Consider the following 7,801-nt stretch of genomic DNA (forward strand, 5'->3'; position numbering starts at 1 on the left):
CTCCACTATACATTTTTGGGTTTGTTTAGGTTCAGGAGCCACAACTGGTGTCACTCAGGAGTTGCTCACATCTCTGGGCTTAGGGTCACTCCTGGTGGTGCTAAGGGTACTGACCGTGCAGTGTCCAATTGAACCTGGGCCTTCCACATGCTTTGTTTTGGCCCTTTACCAGGTTGTTTTATCTCCACTTGGGTTTTTTTCAATTGCATGGCTCGACACATAGACTATTCTCCTACTATATTACATACATATGCTCAGTATTTGATTCCCTCATCTTAAAATTTCATTCTTAATTTATCTTTCCTACTTGTTCTTCACATCTCAGTGCCAGTCCCTCTTCTCTCATTTACCTTTGCTGAGAGAAAGTCTGTCAGTACTCCTGGCTTCTTACAGACATTTATCCTCTTTCCACACCCCAACTGTTAGGTTAATTTTTCTCTATCTAGTTTTTGGAGAGCTGCTTACAACTCAGTTTTGATATCTTACCCTACATTTCTATTTCCAGGATCTAGTTAAATATCTGGCACACATAAGTACTTAACAAATGTTTTGGAGAGAATGTATAAATGACGAAAATTTTGTACCTAACATTTTATCATTATTAAAAAATTAGTCACCCAAATTATTAACTTTATATTTTTGAATGAAGGACATTTTGTCCTTACTTAATAACTTCCTAATAAAATATTTAATTTGTGAGTTATGTGATCCCATTCATATTATATTTCTTAATTTATTATTTATTTCTCTCATACATGGATGAGCAGACATATATTATAGAAAACTCAGGCTCCCGTGTGAATATGGAAAAGATCTCTGCTCCTGAAATTTGCATTTCAAAACTGAATCTAAAATGTGACTTCTCTGTCTTTTATTTTCCCTTATATTTTTCTAAAGGATTCAATAGTCTCTGGAGAAACAATAATAATGGTGAAAATACTCGTTGTAAGTGACAAAAGTCTAATTTCATTGAATAGAATGTTACCCAAGGCCATGCTGGGTTACTCCTGACTGTGTTTAGATGACTGTGACACTAAATCAGGGATTCAACCCAGGCTTCTAACATGTGAAGCTTGTACTCCAGCCCCTTGTGCTATCTCTTCAGTGATGTTTTCAGTTTTCTATTATGTAGTTTATGTATTTGGGATCAACTCTATGAGGTTGCCATTATTATACCCATTTGACTGGTGAGGAAATAGAAACACTTTGAGATAAAGTAATGTATTTAAAGTAACACAGCTAATGAAAAACAGGACATAAGGATTGAAAACTTTAAACTTGAAACTGACAAGCAGGAAGGTATCTTCTACTAGAACATTTTAAAGAAGTTTGGTTTTATAGGATAAGGCCCTATACTTCCAAAGTAACAAATTTAATAAGCATTGAAGAAAATGTCTGGGACCAAACCACAGAGTCAGTAACACTATAAACATGAGATCCAAACTACAGTAACAGAAATTAAAATGAGCCTATTGGGGGGCCCAGAGAGATAGCACAGCGGTGTTTGCCTTGCAAGCAGCCGATCCAGGACCAAAGGTGGTTGGTTCGAATCCCGGTGTCCCATATGGTCCCCCGTGCCTGCCAGGAGCTATTTCTGAGCAGACAGCCAGGAGTAACCCCTGAGCACCGTCGGGTGTGGCCCAAAAACCAAAAAAAAAAAAAAAAGAGCCTATTGGGACAGAAGCAATGTATACCTTGCCTTTCACTTGGCCAGCCCATGTTGGATCTTCAGCATCTCCTATGGTCTCCCAAGCCCATCAAGAGTGATTTCTAAGTGCAGAGCCAGGAGTAACCCCTGAGCATCAGTGGGTATGACCCCAAAACTAAAACTAAAATAAAATAAAATAAGGAAATACTGGGTCTGGGAAAATAGCACAGCAATGAGAGCATTTACCTTGCACACAGTCAACCAGAGTTAGTTCCCAGCATCCCATATAGTCCCCCAAGCACCAACAAGAGTAATTCTTAAATACAAAGCCAAGAGCAGCCCCTAAGCATCATTGATTGTGGCCCAAAAACAAATGAAAAATAAAAATAAATACTGACATTTACAATAGAACACTAAGCTATATGAAGTTAGACAGACACTGAACAAATACTGCATGATGCTCTCATTTATGTGTACATATGGGCTACTTATACCAATAGAAACCAAAAAAAGAATGGTGGTAAGGATTAAGGGGGTGTTGAGATTGCAGAGAATAAGTGTAAGTTTGAGTAATTAAAGGTTGAACAAGATTTAATGATCTATACACTGTAGAGCTTATTGCTAATAAAGCAATACTATATGTGCTTAAATTGTTTAGAAGATAAATGTTATATTAAGCATTTCCATGAGAATAATAAAAAGTACAGGAAGAAATTTTGGAATTGGAAGATAGGGTTATGGCACTGTTCTGCTGATTGTTTCATAATTTTATGCAATCCAGAAAACCATAAAGTTATATAATTTCATATATAACCTTTTATATGTCATTAATATCTCAACAAAGTATTGTTGTTTTGGTGTTTTTTGTTTGTTTGGTTTGGTTTGGTTTTTGGGCCACGCTCGGCGGTGCTCAGGGGTTACTCCTGCTGTCTGCTCAGAAATATCTCCTGGCAGGCACAGGGGACCATATGGGACACCGGGATTTGAACCAACCACCTTTAGTCCTGGATCGGCTGCTTGCAAGGCAAACGCCGCTGTGCTATCTCTCCGGGTCCTGTTGTTGTGTTTTTTAATTAAGTCTTAGGGAACTCATTGCATGATTAAGTAAAGAATAAGCTTTATAATAAGAAGCTATTATGTTATTATATATCTATATAAGGCATAGAAATTTTAGATCAATGAGAAAAAATAAATCGAAGAGAAAGAAAGAATTATTTTAAATTATCCAAGCAGTAATAAAGAACACATTTGAGATTAAGGTAAGAGTACATATTCTTTTAAAAGGTAAAGAGATTTCTCATGTCAGATGAGATACATAGGCTATATCAGCTTGATTTAACATATTCTCGTCATGAACAGTAAAAATATTATCATGAGTGCCTGCTGAAAGCATACAATATCTGTTCAAAATTAACTAATTAATTAATTAATTGCATATTAAATTACACAGAATAATTAAACTAAAATATAATTTGAGAACTTTTGAAACTTTACTTTTAAACTATAATATTTCAAATGATTTATATAAGTTTGCACTGACAACTCATCTAAGCAACTAGACAAAATATTAGAATATATTAATAAATTTCACCTACCTAATGAAATTAGAAACTAACGACTGCTACATTACTAGGGACTCCAAATAGCAAAAATATTGATGATGTTAAAGTGCATTAAGTCAGCAAAATAAAACTGTTTTAAATTCTACAGACTCACTTTAAGATAAAGTTAAGAGATAAATTTAGTGGACAGTAACTTTATGTCAAATGTAAAACAGCAATGAAAATAGCAATCCGTTTTATAATAATTAAAGTTTAGATAAACTATAATTTGGTCACAATAACAATTTTATGGAACTATAAATAGCAACAAGGGAATCTATATAGAAATCTTGCCTTGTAGCACTTTTGGAAAAATTAATGTATATCCAATATTGATCTTGATTTATGCATGTTAAACTGTGCCTCCTCTTGAAGAGTCAATAATATGCCATAATCTCATATGACACTAATAAAATAACGCAAATTACAATTCATTTTTGTTTACCTGTCTATGACTAAATGGATGGATAAATTTTGTTAAAAGAGGAAACAAGATCTTGGTGCTTAGTAGGCATATTTATAAAACAATTGTGATTGATTTTTTTTTGGTCACTTTTCTAAGAAAGTGAGACAATCAATCTCTTGGAATTCTTTACTGAAAACCATTTTTTACTGTTTAAACATGAATTGCAAAGGGCCAAAGCCCCAGATAGATCAGGGAGTTTGTTTTGTTCACTAAAATATAATACGAGTAAAATGTTACCAATATGCAAAACAGAGTCATTATAATACTTTATATATAGCAATACTAATTCTACATACTCAAAATTTCAAAAATTAGCAACACTAAAACTGCTTTCTTGTACTCAAGGGACACCAATAAAGAAACAGACTAACTGAACAGTGAGATGGCGAAGTAAAATTTAGGTTTATTAAAAAATAGAGCAAGAGCAATTTTCATTCAAATCCAATCTTCACCATCATCCATTATAAACATACAATGAATGAAATTTTCAGTAAAAAAATTTCAGAGAAAATTACAAACAATGTAGCTTAAGAAAATAAATCTAGGTGTCAGAGAAGTAGTACAGAGGTTATATGTGTTTGTACATGGCAGAACTGGGTTTGATCCCTAGATACTGCTATGGTTATGGTTGCCTAAGACCCTGAGTACAGAGCCAGAAGTGAGGAAGGAAGGAAGAAAAGGAAGGAAGGAAGGAAGGAAGGAAGGAAGGAAGGAAGGAAGGAAGGAAGGAAGGAAGGAAGGAAGGAAGGAAGGAAGGAAGGAAGGAAGGAAGGAAGGAAGGAAAGAAGGGAGGGAGGGAGGGAGGGAGGGAGGGAGGGAGGAAGGTTGACGGGAAGGAAGGGAGGGAGGAGGAAGGGAAGAAGGGAGAAAAGGAAGGAAATAAGGGAGGGAGGGAGGAAGGAAGGAAGGGAGGGAGGGAGCGAGAGAGGGAGAGAGGGATAGAGATATGTAGGAAGAGAGGGAGGGAGGAGGGTGGGAGGGGGAGGAAGGAAAAGGAGAGAAGGAAGGGAGGGAGGGAATGAAGGGAGGGACAAAAGTAAGAAAGGGAGGAAGGGAGGGAGGGAAAGAAGGGAAGGAAGGAAGAAAGGAGGGAGGGAGGGGAGGAGGAAAGGAGAAGGGGGAGAGAGGAAGGGAAGGGAGAGAGGGAGAGAGGGAAGAAGAGAAGGAGGGAGGAAGAGAGGGAGGGAAGAAAGAAGAGAGGGAGGGGAGGGAAGGGGAGTGAGGGAGGGAGGGAAGGAAAGGAAGGAAGGAGGGAAGTTATCTAAGATTGATTCTTACACATTGTATTCTGACCATCTTTTAAAATCTTGGAAAGGCATTTTAACACTTTCAAGGAACTAGTAAAGCTTTCAGGTTGCAGGAGAATCACTACAGTAACAGTTAGCTACCAACTTAAATTCCAAAATTATAGTGCTAGTTTTGTTAGGATGTATACAGTACTAAAATGTTAAACAAAATGGTGACAGGCTATGTCACATATATGACACCAATGTAATATGAAGTCTCAAAAATAAAAGAAAGTTTCTACTATCTTTTTGATTTACTGAAAAAATCATAAATTAAATTTTCTTTGAAGAAAACAAGGAAAATCCAAAATAGTAAAGTACCAATACAAAATGGTAAATTATTATAATCATCAAGTAAATTTGTTGTTAAATTTTTATTGTGGTCAAAGTGAATTATAATTATCTCACAGTAATAATATTTGAGGTATATACTGACAATGAATGAGGGGCATTCCCACCATTACTGTTGTCCTCCTTCCACCCCTGTTCCCAGGACACATCCCACATCTTCCTCCTTTACCCCCGTAATGCTAGTCCAACTGTTCCCCCCATCATCAAGTACAATTTTAACTCAAGGGGTCAGAGAAATGGGACAGCCAGTTGGGTATCCAGATTCATTCCTCAACACCCCATATAGTTCTCTGAGTCAACCAAGAATAATTCCTGAGCTCAGAGCCAGGGATCCTTGACTTCAGAGCTTTGAGAACAGTCAACCATAAACCTATGAAAAAAAAAATTGTGCTTGTCCTTCAAAGGTATGAGTTTGCTGTGATATTTAAAAAGCGTTGTCTAATCAAAAGTTACAAAGACCATCCCCCCAAATTTTTGGTCTGTAGTGAATATCAAGTTAATTTATTTTTGGTATTTTGGTCATTTCTCTTCAGCTATACTTATCCCTTTACTATTCCTGGGACAAAACAAATATTCATACTAGGACACTTGCCTGGTTTCCTTGCTGGAACTCTATTCATTGAGACTATACAGATAGTTTCCTTCTCTACTATAAATCTTGACCAAATATTACCTACTCCAAATAAGCTATATAAAATTGAACCCCACATTTCCTTGAAACTATTTCTTATATTCTCAATAGTCTTTCCTTATTCTAACTGATTCCCCAAGGCACTTATCATCTTCAATACACAGTAATCGACTTATACACAGAGTTCATTGCTAACCTATCTTCCTGTACTAAAATGTAAACTTCATATAAGTAATAATTTAGTCTATTTAATTGTTCTATCCATAAATACAGTAATTTTGACAATAATAACCATATTTTTTAACAAATGGAAGAAGAAATGCATCTCACTAACTGCAAACATCAGTGTAATTGAAGTATAAGGCATGCACAAGAGGCAAAATTGATTTAAGATGGTTTTCCCATGCCCAGCATAAGAACTAGAACACACCAATAAGATTTTCACACAAATTTACATTATTTGCATATTAGATGACTCTTAAAACAATGTGAATCAGCCGTCTCTAATTTTCAAAGTTCGCCAAAATTAATTGTTCAAATCACTTTCTGTTTTAACTCGCCAGAAATATGGCCTTCTCTGAGGGTAATAAGGACATTTTTCTTTTTTTAATTATCTTTATTTAAACACCGTGATTACAAATATGATTGTAGTTGTATGATTTCAGTCATGAAAAGAACATTCCCCTTCACCTGTGCAACATTCCCACCACCAATGTCCCAGATCTCCCTCCTCCCCACCACACCCACACCTGTATTCTAGACTGGCTTCTACTTCCTTCGATCATTCACATTGTTATGATAGTTCTCATTGTAGTTATTTCTCTAACAACACTCATCACTCTTTGTGGTGAGCTTCATGTTGGCAGCTGGATCTTCCAGTCCTCTTCTTTCTTGTCTCTGGGAATTACTGCAAAAATGTCTTTTATTTTTCTTCAAACCCATAGAAGAGTGAGACTATTTTGTGTTTCTCTCTAATAAGGACATTTTGGTGTGGCCGAGTCTGGGCCAGCGGCGGCAGGCGCCATGTCGGGCCATGAAGGTGGCAAGTAGAAGCCCTTGAAGCAGCCCAAGAAGCAGAGCAAGGAAATGGACGAAGAAGACAAGGCGTTCAAGCAGAAGCAGGAGGAGGAGCAGAAGAAGCTCAAGGAGCTCAAGGCCAAGGCCGCGGGCAAGGGGCCCCTGGCCACTGGTGGGATTAAGAAATCTGGCAAAAATTACACTCTTCGTTGTGCCGGCAAAAAAAAAAAAATGATATAATAATAAGGACATTTTGCAGAGCAAGATTCTTGGAGTAAACTACTTCATTGAGTTGTAAACAACAATATCAAAAATGTTGTGGGGTGGGCTGGAAAGATAGCACAGTGGTAGGGCGTTTGCCTTGTGAGCAGCTGACCTAAAACGGTCGGTGGTTTGAATCCCGGATTCCCATATGGTCCACCGTGCCTGCCATACGCAACTTCTGAGCAAAGAGCCAGGAGCAACCCCTGAGCACAGCCAGGTGTGACCCAAAAACCAATATATATATATAAGCAATAGCATGTTATTTAACTTTGTAAGTTACTATGTAGGGCCTAAAAGCAGACTTCTATTTCTCTCAACTGTTCTATTAAGCAGTAATTTTCAAGTTAATTTGGCATCTTCCCAAATATAATAGCTCATTTTAATCCTTAAAAAATTTCATAAGTATTTTATTAAATTCTTTCTTTCAATGGTTTTGATTTTAATAAATTTTTAATTTATAAATAATGGTGGTATTTATATATTTTTTAAATTAGCAAATTAAAAGTCATTATCATTGAAAAAAAAGCACTTCAAAGA

General features: G+C 36.5%; 1 pseudogene; it reads left to right on the forward strand.

Annotated features, from left to right (window-relative positions):
• Positions 1-7,006: 7,006 nt before the first annotated feature.
• LOC126015984 (translation machinery-associated protein 7-like) lies at positions 7,007-7,240 on the forward strand (annotated as a pseudogene).
• Positions 7,241-7,801: the final 561 nt, after the last annotated feature.

This window comes from Suncus etruscus, chromosome 8, assembly GCF_024139225.1.
Source record: "Suncus etruscus isolate mSunEtr1 chromosome 8, mSunEtr1.pri.cur, whole genome shotgun sequence".
NCBI classification, from domain to species: Eukaryota; Metazoa; Chordata; class Mammalia; order Eulipotyphla; family Soricidae; genus Suncus; species Suncus etruscus.